We start from the raw sequence: 20,626 nt of genomic DNA on the forward strand, positions 1-20,626 counted from the left end.
GAATTTGTGAGTGACCAAATGTATAGTAATGTGCAAGCATGCATCTCTCATCACATCTGCCTTTTCCAAAAGACCTTTACCTTGCTGTGCAAGGACCATGTCTTTAGAGGGGGAGAGAAAGCCTGTCTCAGAAGCGCTAGGTGGAGGGCTCTCTCTGCTTCTGCTTTGGCGCCCTCACGTGGTCATTTGAGCACTGGGTGTTCTTTTTTAAAAAAAGGAAAAAGAAAAAAGACTATTATCTACACCATCCGCTTTGCAATTACGCACCATTCTTCCATTAATTAGTTTTTGCCAAATATGTCACTAAGATTGCCCCTTTGAAGATCAAGCTTTTGGTAAATTAATCCAGGGAGTTTGTCTTTCTAAATAAATGGAGGAAACTACCACTTTTCAAGTAGATTTATTTTTTTATGTTAGGCATTACAAGACCTATAAGGAGTGATAAAGTGCTGATCTTGGGCTCACTGAGACAAAGAACTGAATCATTAGTCTGTTAAAAATCTCTGCAGGTGTTTCTGTACCAAAAGAGGAAACTTGGGACTTTCCATTGTCAAGTACCATCCCTTAAATGGCCAAGGTTGACTATTGGGGTAAATGACCACCTTCTAAATCTTTATCTACATAATGTACTTCCTTAAACTTCCTGTGGATTGTAGAGAGGGGCATCATGGGTTATTGATAATGTCTGTCCAATAGCCAATCTTAGCCATCCGCATAGGTTTCTGAATGCATAATACTTCATCTAATTAAATATACCTAGAATGTCTCTGCTGTGACACATGCTAGCATCTTCTGTGGCCAAAAGGAAATTTTTGGTTGTTAAAACTTTCACAGTATGTGGATCTATCCCAGTCATAAGAAATGAACTCAATACTCATTCTTCTCAGAGCAATCAGCTGGATTTCATGAGAATATTTTATATCACATTTTTACTTCTGACAAAGTATAAAATGATGCCACTTTGGTGTGATGACTACAATTTTGCATTTATTATAACATCTTTCTCTTGAAAGTTCAAAGCACTTCATAGTCTATTACTTCATTAGTCCTGACACAATGCCTCTGAGGTGGTGTGACTGTAATTCCTTCTGTAGGTTTTCAGATTTTTCAATTTAGTAGGAGAAGAGCCACCAGGACTGGGAAATCAGGAGGCCTTGGTAACTGATGTTTGGCAGAAGGAGAAAGAATTTCAAGTAACCAACGGGGAATTAACAGATGCAAAAGCCTAGCACATTAAGAATAAAAATCCTAGAACATTGACTATATAGCTTGGTGATATTTTATACACTAATATAATTCCAATTTTCTAAAACAACATCATAAAATTTAAGTTCCTCTCATGATAGGTTACAGAGGAAAAAGGAGAAACAATGGTATGGCAGAGTTCTGTTGTATAACTCTGATGAGCAATTTCCATAAATATTTATGTATTTCTGGGATTGTGAGATGAATCTAATTATGATTTTTTATGAGACAGTTATTTGATTTGGACAACAATGCAACTTAAAAATGTTTCCCTGTTGAAACCCTTACACTTTATTGTACTTGATTTGCCCTGCTTTTAATTGGTTGTGGATGAAAAACCTTTCAACGAGGCAGACCTCATATTGAATTTGGATGAAATTGTGGCATCAAATATCAAAAGCATATTATTCATTTAATATATATTTGTTAAATGTCTATCTTGTGTAACTACCAACTCTCATATAATCTCTTGGAATAAAATGATTTGGGGGCTTATATTTGTAAATCTTCAAACAAGTAATATTGGCCTCTATGACTAACTTTTGTCTCACTAGTAAAGCATGTAGAAAAAACCTGTTTTCTTTAAATCGCAGAGTTTATGAAGAATTACTGAGATAATTCACTTAAAGGGCATTTTGAAATTCTAAATTCTAGTTGTAATTCACTCCATTGTTGTATATTACTAGATCAAAAAGACCAGTGAATTCAGAGAGTTGTCTCTGTTCATATGTCTCCATATAACAATAAAAAACCAAACATTTATTAGGTCTGTAGCAAAAAGAAAAAACAATTAAGTGGATAATCTTTGGTTAGTTCACATAGTTATTTAAGAAAAGACCTTTTGTTTTACTGTATTTTATCCTCTCTGTGGTAAATGTGTATTTCTTCTTTGCTTTAGAATTTCCTTGGGTCTAACCCAATGCTTGGCACCAACTAAGTGTCCAGTGTGTTATATTAAGTTTGTTAATATGTTAATAAACTCTTAGAAGCAACCCAAAGTGTTCCAGTAAAGGCTAAAGTGCTCATAATGGCAGTCAAAGCTATTAGTATTCATAACAACTGCAATCATGATTTTGTAATAGTCATTATTTTCATAGTATGTTGAAGTTGGTTCAATCTTATTAAATTATAAAAAGTATTGGAGTGCAGAAGAACAAATTGGTGTGGCAAGGATGTAAAGGAAGTGAACAAAATGCCAGAGAAAGCATAACAGAGGATGGCTGCCAGTTCATGCACCAGGAGAATGATGTCCTACCCTCAATAAAGCAATGCAGAGCTCCACCAAAATGAGACGAGATAGTAGAAACCAAAATAAATGCACTCCAGAGAAGTGAATTCATATGTACACCTGCAAAATAAAATACATTCTTCAATGGACACGCTAATAATATATTGTAAAGGTACAGAGGCAGAATTCTGGAGAAAAGTTCATAAGAATTTTGCATAAAAAGTCCAGTAAAATGAGGGGTGCTTGGTTGGCTTAGTCGATTAAGCGTCCAACCCTTGATGTCAGGTCAGGTCATGATCTCAGCGTTGTGAGATTGAGCTCTGTGTCACGCTCCGCACTGTGTGTGGAGTCTGCTTAAGATTCTCTCCCGCTGCCTCTTCTCCTCCATCCCCTGCCTCAATAAAAAAAAAAAACTCAATAAAAGAAATTCTAAGATGGTCAAGGGACATGACAATGGAAGCTGAGTGTTCTAGGCTACACAAACTTTATTTGTAAATCTATTATAGGAGGATGGTGTTTCTGTGGGCTGGGGATGTATAAGCAAGTTAGCAAACTTAATTTTGTAATAGATTGATCTTTTGAAAATCATAACTCTGTGTTTATTGTTCTTATGTCTTAAATATTAATCCTGAGGTTTCATTTTCTAAATGATTTGACTTCCAGCTCTCTGGAGTAAAATGGGCTTTTCAAATGGAAATATACTTCTATATATATATATATAAAAATCACTATTAAATGTTCTACAAAATAACTTCCGGCTTACGTTTTTATCACATTAATTATGTAGAAATAAGTCCAAATTCTCTAGCATGCCATCCAACATCCCCAAATATGTACATATGCCAAATACATATTCCCGGTTCATTTCCAAACATTTACTCCTGCTTCCCCATATTTTTCTCTCATCCATAACTGGCTTACCACATAATAGCTTTCATCAAAGCTTTCTGCTCTTCCCCAACAAAAACAGACAAACGAACAAAACTCAAACGACAACAATAAACTGGGTCAGACACATAGCACAGGCTACGTGAATTCCTTGACATTTGACATTTTGATTTGTGGTCGCATCTCTCTTGGCTCCATGTTTCACACTCTGGTTTCATGTTGAATCATACCCAGCCAGCCATGTTCAGAAGTCACCAAGTTGGAGCTAATGAGATATTATGAACTTCCCCTTGGGGAAATTCTTTATGAACCAAAAAAGAAAATCAAAGTTGACAACCAGGGATCAATTCTTTGGTAATAAAAACCCGGTGAGATGAGATGTTTTGTAAAGGACTAGAGGGTTACATGCAGGAATCAGATGTCCATGGTCTGAGGGATGTTGTGTTGTGGTGGCAGAAACGATAGGAATTGGGCAATTACTGGGCATGGTTATCAGATTTCTAAGTCTGAGTGACAGGGAGGATATTATTCCTAGTAAAGGTAGATAAAAAAAATGAGGAAGAGGAGAATATCAGTGGAAAGAATTACTTGGTCTTCTGTCTGCACACCGAGGGATAAATGGATAATAGAATTCTAGAATTGTAGAGATGGAGTTTGGGAAGGACAATGCAATTGTCCATTCCTAAATCAAGACAGTTAGCCTTCTAAGGGAGTAGGATTTAGGCTCTAAAATCCACAGCACTATAAAAACAACAAAATGAGGATGATTTCTGGAAGCTCTACATTATAAAATACTCCCATTAGTGTTAATAATTGAGAAGGGAAGAAACCATATAATATTAAAAAAATATTATGGCTAATAATTTCAGCCTATTCCTACAAGATTATTAAGAATGCAACATAATTAGTTACCTCCATATGTATAAAGACTGAAATTCATCTGAGAAATATTAGTTACTTTCGAAGTGTCTTTTGCTGTTTTAAGCACTAGGACTCTAGGGTGGGCAAAGGAGATTGAAACAACACGTTGTAAAGGTTAACGCTGAGGGCTTCCGTCTGGAATTACACTGGGTTGGCTCTGAGGCTCTGTTTCACCTTTTCTGGCTGCTGGGGAGTCTGTTTTCTCATCTGCAAACTGGAGATTGTTAATATTTCACAGAGCGGCGAATTAGTAAAGAACAAATGTTGGAAACTGTCTAACATGCTCCGGTAAGAATGAAAATAAATGATCCTGTCTTAAACCGAGGGTTTAGGACATCTGTCTATTTGGGAAGGTTTCAAAAAATTTTTTGGCTTCCCAAGAGAGAGTGACCTAACTTGGTCTCCTTTCCTATGTTGGTCTGTATACTGGGCAGGGGCTCCTCTCTCCCTTCTCTTCTGAATCACCCCTGTTTGTAGCTTGAGATTTTTCTTCTGCATAAATTGTAACTCATGCTTCAGTCAAGTTTTTAAACTGCCTCAAGACTATTTTATCTAAACCATTTGGCCTTACTGTTCTAACTACCCAAAATAATTTAACTGGCATAGTCCGCTTGGGATGAGAATATTCAGAAATATTTAAAAACCAGCTGCATTGAGGTATACCTTATATACCTTAAAATTCACCTGATGTAAGTGAATAGCTTAATGATTTGAGTAACTTATAGTTGCATAATCAGTACTACAGTCGTGTTTTCAAACACTTCTATCGCCCTCTTCCAAAGTCTGTTAATTCCTTTAGCAGTTAAAGCCAGCTTCTATAGCCAGCCTTGGTTCTACAGTTAAAGCCAGCTTCTACAGCCACCAATCTCTCTTATCTCTAGCAGTTTGCCTTTTAACATTTTAAATAAATGAGATCATACAATATGTAGATTATTGCTCTGGCTTCATTCACTGAGGGTACTGTTTTGGGGATTCACTCGTGCTGTGACAGGTATCAGTATATCTCTTCTTTTTTAGTGCTGTACAGATTTCATTGAATGGATACAGTATATATATTTTTATTTATTTATTCATATACCAATTGATGGATATGTGGATAATTTTCACTCTAGTTTTAGATGAACAACGCTTCTATAAACATCGGTATACATGTCTTTGTGTGAATATATGTTTTCATTTCCTTGATAGAGTCCAAGGATTGGAATTGCTGGGTCAAATAGTAATTTATGTTTAACTTTATAAGAAACTGCCAAATTATTTTCCAAAGTGGCTATGTTCAATTCTTGTCAGTAAAGTAATAGGACTCAGTTTCCCATATCCTCACCAATGCAGGATATTTTCATTTTTTTAACTAATTTAATTAATTTTAATTATAGCTACTCTAATTCATGAGAAGTCATTAGTGATTCTTGTACATTTCATTGTGATTTGATTTTGCATTTTCCTAATTAGCAATGAGTTTCAGCATTTTATGTTCTTATTAGCAATTTGCATATCTTCTTTTTCTTTTCTTTTTGTGGAGACAGTCTATTTACATCTTTGACCATTTTTTTTTAAGATTTTATTTATTCGTTTGAGAGAGACAATGAGAGAGAGCATGTGAGGCGAAAAGGTCAGAGAGAGAAGCAGACTCCCCATGGAGTTGGGAGCCTGATGCAGGACTCGATCCCAGGACTCCGGGACCGTGACCTGAGCTGAAGGCAGTTGCTCAACCAACTGAGCCACCCAGGCGCCCTGACCATGTTTTATTTAAGCTCTTTGTTTTGGAATTGAGTGGCAACTAAACACATTTTCAAATAGTAAACTCTAAAAACACTTGCATTCTACTGAGCCACCACTCAAGGAGAAAAAATATCATAGTTATGTGGAGAATTTTAGCAAAATTAAATTAGAAAAGGATTGTATTTTACAGGTATAGGATGCCTGGGGGAATTCTGATTGAGTTAGTTCAAGGATTGAACCTCACCTTCCTTATGGTATGGCATCTTTCTGTAGGCTTACAAGCAGGCAGAGATGCATCTCTAGGCACACTTCCATATTCCAGATAGAAATAAAGGAGAAAGATACAAGATGAAAGACCCCGATGCCCTGATTTGGTCTGTTTTTATTTGAAAGCTCTACTTTGTACATTTCTGCTTATATCTCATTGAGCAGAGATGGGTCAAATGATCATCCCAACGCCTACCAAACTGAGATGGCATGGGGATGTTCATCCCAGAATAATTTGTAATAGACAACTTAATAAACATTAATTAGGAAGTGGAATTAGCTAATTATTCAGTACCCATCACATAGAATTTTATGCTATTAAAATTACATCTAAAATATTACTTCCTGTTGTAAGAAATATAGTGAGTGAGGATATGCTATAGTAAATAATGTATAAAATGACAATGTTTTTGTTTAGAAAAATCCTACCTTTTGAGATTTAAAGGCAAATGTATCAAAATATTAATGGTATTTATAATTTTATAGGGAATCTAAGTAGAATGGTAATTTACCCCTAATTTTGTTATTTATTAGTTTTTCTTTGCTGAATTTGAAATACTTTTATTTGTCAGAAAAAAATATAACATTTCAACCAAATGAACTTCAAAGAAGTGACAGACCCAACATTGACGTAGAGTTTTCCCTATGGTGTCATTGTAGGTATTAGATGAAACAAGGTGGGAAAAAGTTTCATATTTGTGTCTTGCCCAGGAAGTTGAGTGGACATGCTGTAGTTAGTAACAAAATGTATGAAGACTTGGAGAATCTATGTAAGAGGAAGGTTTGTTATTAGTCTCTTGGGTTTTCTCTCTTTCCAAAAAGTCACACAATCACAGGGAATAACTAGTGTATATTCAATTTGGTTCCCATCATCAAAGGGCTTTAGGACGTAGAAAGGGTCTTCCTTGCAGAAGAAGAAGTACAAATTTGGGATGGGTGTCACCTAGGTAGAGCACAGTGGTTCTGGTGGTAGGAGAATGCCAACAGGGTGTAAAGTCCTCTAAGATGTGTGCATTACTTATTTATAATTCTGTAGGTTAGACACCTCTTCACGTTTCTGTACTAACAAATACCCTAGCATCTGGCACATACTAAGCACTGTAAATTTTATTGAGTGAGTGAACAAGTGAATTAATGAATGTGACAATTCCCTTCTAGGACATGAGGCAGGATCCTGAGACAGGACACCAAACCCGGGGGTCAGCTATGAGGCACAAAGTCAGGTCTGGAGTAGCAGTGATGGTGCTCTGATGTCAGGTCCCCCATCACAGCTCCTGATGTTTCCCCACCTCCATCCTTTCTCCCTGCCCAGGATCAGTCTTGGATCTAAAAAGAAAAATGGGATTGGGTATTCATGAGCATCCGCTGGTGCGAAGTGAGAATTAAAGAGCCAGAATTGTATATATGGACCATATCTTCTTAATTTATTGTTCTGTGGAAGGGCATCTTGGCTCTTTCCACTGGCGACTGTGTACAATGGAATATTACATCTCCATCAGAAAAGATGAATACCCAACTTTTGTAACAACATGGACGGGACTAGAAGAGATTCTGCTGAGTGAAATAAGTCAAGCACAGAAAATTAATTATCATATGGTTTCACTTACTTGTGGAGCATAAGAGGTGACACGGAGGGCATTGGGAGATTGAGAGGAGAAGAATTGGAGGAAATCAGAGGAGGAGATGAACCATGAGAGACTGTGGACTCTGAGAAACAAACTGAGGTTTTGTGTGGGGGGTTAGATGAGCCTCTGGATAGGTACTAAGGAGGGCACATATTGCATGGGGCACTGGGTGTGGCACATAAACAATGAATCTTGGAACACTGGCGGGGGGAGCTAGAACTGGCCAGATTCTGGTGTTTGTCTTCAACTTGCTTTGAAATAAATATTTAAGAAAAATTTAATACTGGTTCAACTACTGACGCAAATTTTTTCTCTTAATGTTCTTTTGATTACGTTGTGTTACCTTCTGTATAGTCTTTGTTATATGTACTTACAGGGGAGAATTATACCCTTCAACATATGAAGACACAAAGTGGCTCTTTATCAGGAAAAAGGAATGGCAAGAAATAATAATAACAAAGGACTACGGGATATTGTTGAAGATATTTTTCCAAAGAGATATGGTAAAAGATCAAAGAAAACAAAAACCCTTGAGAACAAGGACTGTTAATCTTCCCTGAAGACCATACTCTAAATGCTAACTCTTTAGACCAGACCCTAAACTCTAAACAACTTTTGTCATCCTTTCTAAGACAACCTTCCAAAACTTAGGTACTCATATTTTTACTTACGCCAGAAACATTTGGGCATAAGCCTTTCAACTACATTCTTTATTTTATGGTTGCAAAATTTAATTTGTAGACAGATATCATTATAAGGGGTGATGAGGCAGATTTTACCTAGGACCTAGCTACCATGGACTCTATACACTCAATAATATAAACTCAACTAGGTATAAAATTAAGGTCTATTTTGTCTGCTAAACCAAACTCAAGAGAAATATAATTTATCTCATAAACTTTACTTGACTCCAAACTGCTTATTTTATTTTAAATGAATTTTATCTTTCACTTTATTTTTACATAGACTTTCATAAATCTATATATTAACAGGGGATTCACTAATTATTCCATTTGTATATTACACAAAAATGTCTTGGAATCTATTTGCTGAAGAGTTTTTTTGGTAGTCCTTATTCATATCCTTCTTTTCCCATACATTTAAGATATTGGTTGAATAAGCTCTTTGATTCTCATTGATTTCTTTTTTTAGTTATATTTGATAGCCTTCAGGCTGCTTTTCTTGCTTTTGATATATAGAAAGAAATAAACAGATATAAATATACAGATGCATCAATAGATCAGTTTCATAAAAATGAAAGGTATTTAATTATAGATAGGCATCAGTCAACTTATACTGATACCTACTTCTGATTCTAACTATAATTGGTAGCAAGTAGAAGATAATAGTAAACAGAGCTCTAGACCCAGGTGGGAGGACTAGAATTCAAGTTCAGAAATTTCCATGACACTTGACTTGGTTGCTACAGGAAAAAACGAAGTGTAAGACAAATGGGGTAGAAATGAAGTGGGAGTTAGTAGAGAAGAAGATGTAAAAGCAGTGAGGGGCGGGGGGAGCTCTAGGAAAACAAGCCATAGAGCCAAGGATTATCGTATTTTGAAGGATGCTGAGGAAGAGGAAGACCGTTGAAGGACCACTGGCCAGGTTCAGGCTCCTGACCCTACTAGGAAGCTTATGGTTGCCTTTGAGTTCATCTTCGATAGAGGGGAGGCAACAAAAGTTTGATTGGAAGAGTTTAAAGAGGAGCTGGGGAAACCAGAAAATGAGATCTGGTGCACATCAGTTATGGGAAAAGGACTTAGAACAATGCTCTGAGGGGACAGAAAGTCAAAGTGTTTTTGAGTTGTTGTTTTTTTAATTGATGAGAGTGTACCTAAGATTATCAGGCAAAGGATCAAATGTTGTAGAGACTGAGAGATCAAAGGGTGAAAGAAAAAGAGGATTAAGACCAAGAGAAGGAGAAGGTTGGGGACTATGGAGTGAAAGTTTGGGGACTATGGAGTGAAAGTGAAACACTTAACGAGGGACTAAGTATCCCTGTCAGGAAGGCAGCAGCAAACATGCATGGTTTACAGTGGGAGGGGGAAAGAAAGGTGTGAAATAAAAGGATTGTGTAAAGTGTAAATGGTCAAACATTAGTCATTAAAATGTATTCTCACTGAAGAGTTGATGGTAGTGGAAGATCCTTTGGTAGAAAAAGGAACAAAACATGTGCACAGCAGAATATGATCTGTATCAGTTTAGTAGAAAGAAATACAGAAAGAGAGGGAGGCATAGGGAGGGGACGAGGAAGGGAGGCGGGAGGGAAGGTAAAAGGGAGGAAGGGATGCAGGAAGGAAGAGGTCTCGTGCTTCACTGAAGAAAGGCTGGAGGGAGACAGTGGGGAAATGGTTGGAGCATCTCAGCTACTTGTGAACACACTTGTGAACTTGTGAACACACTTGATTTAGAAATGACAATAGCGGGGAGCACTCGAGTGGCTCAGTCAGTTAAGCATCCAACTCTTGATTTTTTTTTTAATTTTTAAAGATTTTTATTTATTTATTTGACAGACAGAAATCACAAGTAGGCAGAGAGAGAGATTGGAGGAAGCAGGCTCCCTGCCGAGCAGAGAGCCTGATGTGGGGCTCCATCCCAGGGTCCTGGGATCATGACCTGAGCCAAAGGCAGTGGCTTTAACCCACTGAGCCACCCAGGTGCCCCCCAACTCTTGATTTTGGCTCAGGTCATGATCAGGGTCTTGAGATGAGCCCCATCTTGGGGTCTGTGCTGAGCGTGGAGCCTGCCTTGAGAGTCTCTTTGCCCCCTCTCCTCCTCCTCCTCATTTTTTTTTTTTTTAGTAGTCTACCCTTTATTCATGTTAGGCCCGGGTCACTTAGAGCTGGTGTAGTAGGTGACAGCCTTGGTTCCCTCAGATACAGCACACTTGGCCAGATCCTCAGGCAGCAGCAGACACATGGCTGTCTGGACTTCCTGGATGTCAGTGGATTTGGGCCTGCGTACTGGGCCAGCCCACAGCCTCACCAGCCAGACATTCAATGGGAAAGAGTCACAGAAGCAAAATTCAGAGAGAAATGAATTTTCGAATGGATTGAAAAGTCCTGATGTGAAAATAGAAGCAATTCTATAAACCTCATATCCTACAGGAATCTGAGAGTCATAAAAAACTGGATGATTTTATTTCCCCTTAGATGCAATGGAAGTTGATGAACTCCAAGATCTTTAGTCTTCAAATTCCCTCCTTCATTACTGTGCAAATATTCAGAATTTTGACATTTAAAAGAGATTTCCCTTGTCCAAATATTTTCCATTAAAAATTAGCAGGACCTCTAGGTAACATTGCTGGATCAAATGGACAGATATGTTTATAAGGGCTTTTACCCACGGGAACAAGAAGATCAGAAGCAGAGGTGACAGCAACAAAATTCTAGAAGCTGGGAAGTAATCCACTCCCAGGCCACAGAAAGCTCCAAGCGAAGCTGGTAGTGGCCGGAGCCCAGAAGCAAGTTCATTAGTGCTGCCAACATCTCAGAAAGTACAGGAATTGGATATATCCAGTCACTCTATAAATGAGGTCCATCTGGGCTGGAACTGAGGACTGTAGAGGTCTACGTAAGAGAAACTGAGATTTCTGTCTCTGGGAGTCCAAGCTATGTATACAGAAAGATTTAGAAATAACGAGAAGTCACCTAAGGCAGATTCTGCATACTGGATTTCCAAATAACTTCTGACAAGATTGAGAAAAGCCGTTGCTGCAGATCTTTGGCGGTTTGCATGCGTGCCCCTTACACATGCAAACCCAGCATTCCCCCAGCGCCCCCCAAATGAAGGTTGACATATTGTCAATCTTTCATTAAAAAATAGGAGCTAAAGTTTTTAGCTTGAGTCATCCCTCGAAATGGGCAGCTGCTGTCTTCTACCAGCTGATATTTCATATTAAATTGTCCCCCCAGATATTTGATCAAAATGGCTTGCAGCGTACACCCTACATTTACCTCATGTCCCTTTTGTGGCTCATTGTCAGTCTGCACAATGGGGAAGTCTGGGCGGCAGCTGCAAATTTTCTGGTTTTCAATACACACAGCATATTTGTCAGCAATTACGTCGCGGGCTCTTTCTGCACTGGTATTCTCGGTACAGAGTAGCGATGGCAAATTAATTATTACAATGATCTGGACTGTGCACTCTCTTCCCTATAATGCACACTGAAGCCCTTCCAGCTCATGGGTAATTCTACCGACCAAGAAGCAGAGATGAAGGAATTACAGTCTCCATGTTTTAAAATTCTTTGTGGCTTCTAAAATATTTTCCTAAAGATAAAAATATTTTAGCTTTAATTCCTAGATAAATTTGCTACACATAATTATTGCCCTTGAACAGTGCTTTTCAAAATTTCCTATAGTATACTTTCAATGATAGAGGAAAGGTACTACCCATCCTTGGAAGGCTGGGATCACAGCATATGATGAGGGAAGGTTTTGTTAATCCTAAATTTTAACTTAAAGATATACAAGTTTTGTGTTCTAACAAAAAGATACATTTTATGTATCATCATAACTGTCAGTGAGGAAATCATGTTGCAAAAGCTTGTGTGAAGCGGCACCTGGGTGGCTCAGTGGGTTGGAGCCTCTGCCTTCGGCTCAGGTCGCGGTCCCGGGGTCCTGGGATCAAGCCCCGCATTGGGCTCTGCTCGGCAGGGAGCCTGCTTCCCCTTCTCTCTCTGTCTGCCTCTCTGCCTACTTGTGATCTCTGTCTGTCAAATAAATATATATATTTTTTTAAATGCTTGTGTGAAGTTTATGTTGCGAATCTGAGGGTACCTTGGCACATTCTCTCATTCCTGGGCTCTGTGCATTCTGGATTTGAAAACAAGAAGAAAGATGCCTCACAAGGATCCGTGACTTCTTTTGCCTCTGATCCCATTCAAGTGTCTTTCTTTTTACTTTTATCCCCCTGAGAAGTTAGCTTTTTTCTGAATTTTGTGGATATTGAAGACTTTCTTATAAATCCTTCTTGATGACTATAGTTTTATGCTCCAATGACCTTTTAAATTTCAGAATTCCAAAGGAACTCTTTTAAGTATGTAAATAGATATTTACCATGGTTTAGGTATGTAGGCTTGTAGTCTAATGATTTGGATTTGAAAAGTGGCTTTTTTTTTTTTTTGACAAATGAATTTGACCTTCTTAACTGTTCTATTCCTTTGTTTTCTCACCTATAAAATAAAGGTGGATGTAATACCTATCTTTTAGGTACTATATACACTAGAAGTGAAATGCTTAGAATGGTACCTGGAAATAGCACAAATTACCAATATTATTAGCTGTCTTTCTTAGATAAGAAATTTGAGTCCGGAAGGAAAGAAGCAATAAAGCTTCTACTAATTTCCACATTATAACCATACGTATTTAGAATCCTCCCATTAAGAAATAGTGACTATTTAAAAAAAAAAAAAAAAGGAAATAGTGACTATTTTTCTCCAGATGGCCATCAATTCTGCAAAACGTTGGCATATTTTTCTCTGTAGCCATTATCAGCAAAAAGCCAAGACAATAGGCTATTGTGGTCATCTTGATAATGAACTCCCAGAGGGAACACAACATATATAATGCACATATTTATCCACTCGTGTGTTCCTTCATTCATTCCAGGCACACCACTGAGTACCTGCAAGTGCATGGTTCACATAATTGGAACGTGGCCAAAAGTTCACACTTATGTCCGTTTTACTACAAGCAACGTGGTAATCTCTAATTTGCTTTAGGGTTTTGGTTTCTGCATTTGGGTACGTTTATAAAAGCTAATGGTTCAAATCGCAACACTATCCTGAATGGTTTGTGCCCTGCTTTGCCAGGTTACCTGGACCTTTGCTACTGCTGGGAAATTTTTCTCCAGGACTCTGTTGCATCACGTTAAACAGCTTCCCTCAATTCCATGACTACACCCCTTCTTGCCAGTGGCCTACAGAAATGTTAAGAAATTTAAGGTTATTTACAACAAACTGTCTCTTTCCCGTCCTTCACAAAACTGGGCTTCTGTGAATTCATTTCTCCCCTTTCGTCTTTCTCTCAGAGAAGCATATATCCCTCTTTGCAATGGCTAATCCTTTCCCCGAGGTTCTTGATTCTGTTCAAGTTCTGCGCTTTATCAAGTCCTGTTGTTTCCTCCTTTTAACCTCGCTCCTTTCGTGGCAGAATCAAAGCAGCATCTTTCCCACACTGGCCACTAACCCCCGTTGGTATCAGTGTGTCAGCAGGAGCTCCTGCTCTCAACATAATCATGTCTTTTCCACCAAAAGATTTAACATCTGTAAGTAAAAGAAATCAGAATTATTTTCAAAACTGAGTCAGCTCAGAATTTCACTGCACATTACAAGTAAATAATTTAGCCTACTTACTCATAATCAGATGTAGTTGCACGAAGCTTTAGTACATTACAAATAAAAGAGAATGTTTGGGTTGCAAAATAATCTCAAAAAATCACACAGTATTTTAAGAAAAGTAGACAATGAAAATCAGGACTAGCTTGTTAAGAAGTTTTTATGTCAATGTATTTACTATGTAACTTTTCTGGGATTTGCACGTGCTGGACATTTATGTGACGAGACCATCTCTCTCCTTGAATATTTACCTTCAAAAGATGCTCTCTGCTCCTCAACAGTCTGGACAATGAATTATCATGGAGGAAGTACAGCAAATGTGCTTGTATCATAAGCTTATGTTATAATCTTCCAATACTTTAGGCAGGAAACGAACAGGTATTAGATTTTCCCAACACTTTAGGCCACAAAAAAGAGTTGGTGCAGAGGTGCCGAAGTTACCTGCTTTTAAATATTTATGTAATGAAATCTCAAGGGAGTACTAGATGATTCATTAAGATTTATTTGTTTCACTGAAGTGATGATTAGATTTCTGAGACTCTGAACAGCAACTACAGATCCATATTTCTCTTCTTCTATTTCATTACTCACTGATAATTTTATTTACTGCTGCTTTGGAATTCATCTCATAAAATGCTATATGTCCTCGTGTTGTGTTGTGTTCCTATTACCTGATCCTTCACGACATAGAAAAGTAAAAGCTCATAGGAAAAAGTAATCTGCCCTTTCTTTAGGACCATTTGGTGAACAAATGATCATGTTTTAATAAAACTATATCCAGAAAAATTTGCTCTTAAATGACAAAATCTTATAATACAGAAGCATAGAAAATAAGTCCTGCTTTCTAAAATGTTTATTTACAATAAAGAAATTTGAAATTCAGCTAAAAGCAAGTTTTATATTTAAAAAAAACTTTTGGGGGGCACCTGGGTGGGTCAGTCTGTTGAGTGTCCTCTCTTGGTTTTGGCTCAGGTCATGATCTCAGGGTCCTGAGGTCCAGCTCTGGGCTCAGCAGGGAGTCTGCTTGAGATCCTCTCTCTCCCTTTCACTTTGCCCCTTCCCTGCTCTCTAAGATAAAAATGTATTTGACAGAGAGAGAGAGAGCATGCAAGGGAGGGAACACAGCAGGCAGGGAGCCCCATGAAGAGCTCAGTCCCAGGACCCTGGGACCATGACCTGAGCTGACACATAATCAACTGAGCCATCCAGATGCCCCTAAAATAAATACATAAATCTTTAAAAAAATTTTTTTAATTTTTTAAAATTAAAAAAAATCTCAGGGGCGCCTGGGTGGCTCGGTGGGTTAGAGCCTCTGCCTTCGGCTCAGGTCATGATCCCAGGGTCCTGGGATCGAGCCCCGCATTGTGCTCTCTGCTCAGCGGGGGAGCCTGCTTCCTCCTCTCTCTCTGCCGACCTCTCAGCCTACTTGTAATCTCTGCCTATCAAAAAAATAAATAAATAAAATCTTAAAAAAAAAATCTCACAACTTTTTTCCTTTTTTCCCATACCCAGGTATGAAGAAGTCACTGAAGCTGACCTGGCCCCAGGTCTAGGGAGTGCGGAGCCCCCTAACTGCCCACAGACCTCTCCGACTGATAGTTGGGGCACCGGAAACAGTAGCCTGCATCTATAGTGCCTTCTAGAACATATTCCTGCACTCTTTAATCTACTGTAGTTTGGCTTCTGACCAAAAACGTTTACAGAAGCTTTTCTCTAAGACTGAGAATTGCTTCCATGTTGCCAAATCCAATGAGCACTTTTTGGTTATAATTTTATTTGACTCTCAGCATCAATCACACCCTTCTCTGCTTCTGTCCTTTGAAACTCTCTCACAGCTTTTGAGGTTTTCCTCCGGGTTTTCATCTTTTATTACCGTTCTTGCTGCCCCTGTGGTTTCTCCTTGGTCACTTCCTCGGCTCCCTTCTTTGATATGGTGCTCAGAATGTCTGGACCCTGGAATAAACGTTCTTAGATATGACTTGGGATTCCAGCTGGGAATAAAGGAATGAACAAGTAAACAAATGAATACATCATCCATTCACTGTTTTGAGTTCAGAGTACCAAGGAAGAACCTCTGTATCTACAAAATGACTCTCCCCCCAACCTACTGAATAATGCCTGAAATACACTTTGTGGGAAACAAAGCTTTGCAAGATGATTTCACACAAAGAAAGAGCCTGGGGTCAGAAGGTTTGGGCACAGCTCTGGCATATACTAGTGTGTGACCCTGGTCGGTTCACTGCAGTGACTCTGGTCTCCGTCCCAGGCTGTGCAAAATATGTCTAATTTCAAAAACATACCTCTGATTCTGACAAAGCATAAAATTATAATTTTCTAAAATTAAACCAATAGTATGTGAAAGAATTTCAATTGGTCATAATATATGAAGAAAAAGATTGTTAGGTGTAATATGCTTGAGATAAAGTGACTTGGCAAATAAAAAATTTATGTAGTATAAACTTACAAACCAAATAAGAAACCAGCGAGTTAAATAATTTTTGTAAGCTATTAAAATATAACTAAATAGGTAAAAGGGAATGAATAGATAAAGCCAAGAAAAAAATCAGAGGCAGATGGAATAAGGATTAGTAAAAGCAGAGCACTAAAGACTTCTTTCTTTTTTAATCTGGAGGTAGAAAAGCATTGAAGCGAAAATATGATCATAAATCATAAAGAGAAACTTGATGATTGACATGAGAGGTTTAAACCCAAGACCCCGATGAGTTCCTCAGGCAAGAAATGGAACTGTCTGTAGTCAAAGCCGAAGGGGTAAAGATTGTTGCAGGATGGCCATTTTCCTTGATGTACTCTTCTCTCTGGTCAAAGAGACAACTGGAAGGGAAAAACATTCTCTACATCTAAAAGAAAAGCATTCTTATAATAGTCTGCCTTCATTCTTCTACCCTAGAAAGGTCTTTCCTTTGCCAAACACTGTAGTTCTCTCTGTTGCAACCTTACCCTGACATCGGGATTACATGATAAAAATATTCCTGTAGGTGATTCTTTGAAGTCAAACCAAAACCAAGAGAAACTAAAACAAGGGTTGTACATTTCCATGGGTATGTGTTTATTTTGTTTTTATTTTCAGGTCCTTTATTATCTACACCCGTTCTGTTTTAATAACCAAATGGCACTTACTTATAATGCAACATAGAATCTCACTGAGGTAAAAGTTGTTTTTAACTGTATCATTCTGGGGAACAGAATGAAAGCCCTGCTTCCTCATGTTGATTCCTGAAGCTGAAAGAACGGGGTAAAAAAGATTCACTTATGAGTTTGCAACTCCATGTTTCTTCCATAACTCTTACAACTCTTACTTGGAGGTGATTTAAATTTTTTAAACTGTTAAAAAACACAATTCAACTGAGTAATTTTTAAAGATTTTATTGCTTTTATTCAATGATTCATGAATTGGGTAACATCCCATCTAGCAGACATAAAGGCACTTTAAGGAACTGCACAGAATGGAAGACTTTTATAGGCAAAGGGAGCAGGAACAAAGAAGTTATATTAAGCAAAAACTGGTTGTTGCAGGGTTATTTTCTTTTGGGGCAGCAGGGGTACACTGGGGTTCCTGTGTGACCGGCCTAAGATTCCATTCCTGGGAGAGGAGAAACTCTGTCTTGGTGTGGTGATGTGGAGTTTAGAATAAGCAACTTGATTTAGGGTCTGTTGTCTTGTTTTTAACAAATGTATAAAATTATGTACACAGCTGCAATTTCTTTTGTAATCCATAAGTTCACTGGAGCCCTCTTGTCTCTTGCAATGTCAGGTATCTTCAGATCTCTTTAGGACTTCAAAGCCCTTTCAGCATTTTCCACAAACCCTAGGAGCTGGCCCTCTCTTACGTGCCAGGCTTCTTGATTCATATATAATGTTCTATTTTGTGAATATCAGTCCAGACATAGGTCACATTTTTCCATAAGAAATCAACATGCACTAGGCCTTTTGTGAGACTGATATTTCTTACTGAAGATTTAGGTGTGACAGGAATGGGTCACCTTTGAGTGCATGACTTTCATTGTCTCATTAAGTCTCTGTCCCCTTTGGCCTTTCCCTGTCTGCTCCTCTGCCACTCAGATTAGCCATTTCTCCCTTGGTGGTTACAGATTTTTCCCTCTACTTAGATTAATTTCCTTATTCTTCAAATGACCTAATCAAAGAACTGCCAGAATCCTGAGGCTGACAGTCAATGAGACTGGTTTTCAAATTTACTTATTCTTCTATTTTCTTTTTATTTTATTTTATTTTATTTATTTGACAGAGATCACAAGTAGGCAGAGAGGCAGGCAGTGAGAGGAGGAAGCAGGCTCCCTGCTAAGCAGAGAGCCCGATGTGGAGCTTGATCCCAGGACCCTGGGATCATGACCTGAGCTGAAGGCAGAGGCTTTAACCCACTGAGCCACCCAGGTGCCCCTACTTATTCTTCTATTTTCAAGAAGAAAATGAAGAAGCATATTCAACGGAATTCTGAAAATAGAATTGTACTTTCTCCTTCCATAAGAAGAAGATGCAATAGACACCAGACATAAAGTCCAAGTTTATATGTCTTACACTGCTGGTTTATATGTCTTACCACTGCTCTAACACCAGGTATAATTCTATCCAAATGTCCACTCTTTTACATGGAGCTGAACATTGATAGTGCAAACAGAGTAAGGATGTCTTGTGTCTTAGTTGATAGCCTAGAATCATCTTAGTTCTTGAACCAGGAATGCTTGTTCTTTCTGGTTGTCTCAAATCCTCTGTGTTTGTAATATATGTCATGACTCATACGAGAGAATTCTCTTGCAACAAATGAACCTATATATATTCAACAAATGAACAAATGAAACCTATATATTCAGTTACAGAAAAGTCTTCATTTTATAATCGAGCAATTCAAGATAAGTGTCTGACCACTTAAAAGGTGGGAAAATCCAGTGTAGGTAACTCCTGTTGTCATGGTCAAGAATGTACCTGAGGGTTATCATGCTAAATTCAGAAATGCTCACTCAGACTTTTCCAGATTTTTTTATTACTTTACCTGTACTGCACAGTCATAGGTTATTTTGTCTTTGAAATCGCTCTTCAATCTAGGTTGTGAAGACTATATTGTTTATGGTATCTACTCCATTTCACAGATCAAATCATTTTTTTGTAACCATGTGATTTTTTTAATCAAATTATTGTTTAATCTGTCTTCCTCTGTATGTGATTAAATTCTCAGCTTCTTCTAGTAGAATAGATTCTAGACACTGAAGTATATAACTCAATTGTATGATTCAAAACTGACCTCTGGGTTTTGTATGTCTCCAGTACAATTATTTAAACTACTTGACATTAAAATATGAAGCCATTTTGTCATTTTGGGGCAATTTCCTGAATAATTTCCAATTTCCAAACCATTTGTACACAGGAAACCGCTGATTAACAAAGGTTGCACCCAAAGTAGTCAGAGGCCTTTCACCTAACCACAAACATTTCTTATTATCTTCAGTTAAGACTACTGTGACCCTGGAACAACTCTTTATGTTTGAAACCAAGCTGTGGAAAGACACTGATGGGTACGATCACTTACCTGCCCAAGCAACTAGGAGTCAGGAAGCCTATCAAAATCCCTGTTGCAGATCTCTGGAGAGACATGTGTTTGAAGCATTACCCATTTATTTATAACAAAGCATCTAATAACATTTAAGAAGAATATACTTTGAGGTTAATAAGTAAATGATAATAATTTTAAATACTAGTTATGGAATGAGTAAGTTATGAGGATGAAAGGTATAGCATAGGGGCTATAGGTAATGGTATTGTAATAGCGTGGTCTGGTGACAGATGGTAGCTACGCTTGTGATGGGCATAGCATCAAAATGTTGTACCCCTGAAATTAATGTAACAGTGCGTGTCAACTATACCACAAAATTTTTTAAATTAATACTGAATCTTTAAAAATTATCTACAAAAGCTTTTGACTCAAAACAGGTGAAAATGTAAAATTCCAAGTTCTGAAGACAACAAGTTAAGAGATACATTGTCTCTTAAAATGGAGGACTATCCAACCTCAGTAATATGGATTCCAGATAAAATATTAATTTATTATTGACCACTTTAGGGAGGCTGATCCAGTCCTATCTCTCAACTCTGAATTTCTAATCTGTCTTTACAGTATGAGCAATAACATCACTGCATAAGTTGTGTTGAATTTCTTATTTAACTTATTTGTATTCTCCTCTTTTTGAGCTCATTTAAATTCTCAAATGTCTACATCCTGGGTACATTAATTAGCATGTTATTTCCTAGGGAGTGACTTTTACTCAATAGCTTTTCCTACATGTCCTCTTTCAAAGTCATTTAAGTTTTTTCAAATCTCTTGCTCTTTATTTGGTGTCTATTGAAAATAAAATCATCTTG

General features: G+C 37.8%; 1 long non-coding RNA gene across 1 annotated transcript in view; it reads left to right on the forward strand.

Moving 5' to 3' along the window:
• Nucleotides 1–16,233, forward strand: part of LOC309864494 — a 52,018-nt gene extending 35,785 nt beyond the window's left edge. Inside the window, exon 7 of the long non-coding RNA XR_014311571.1 lies at nucleotides 15,749–16,233. This is a non-coding gene — a long non-coding RNA (uncharacterized lncRNA). The remainder of the gene's footprint in view (nucleotides 1–15,748) is intronic.
• Nucleotides 16,234–20,626: the final 4,393 nt, after the last annotated feature.

Source organism: Mustela nivalis (assembly GCF_964662115.1).
Source record: "Mustela nivalis genome assembly, chromosome: 5".
NCBI classification, from domain to species: domain Eukaryota; kingdom Metazoa; phylum Chordata; class Mammalia; order Carnivora; family Mustelidae; genus Mustela; species Mustela nivalis.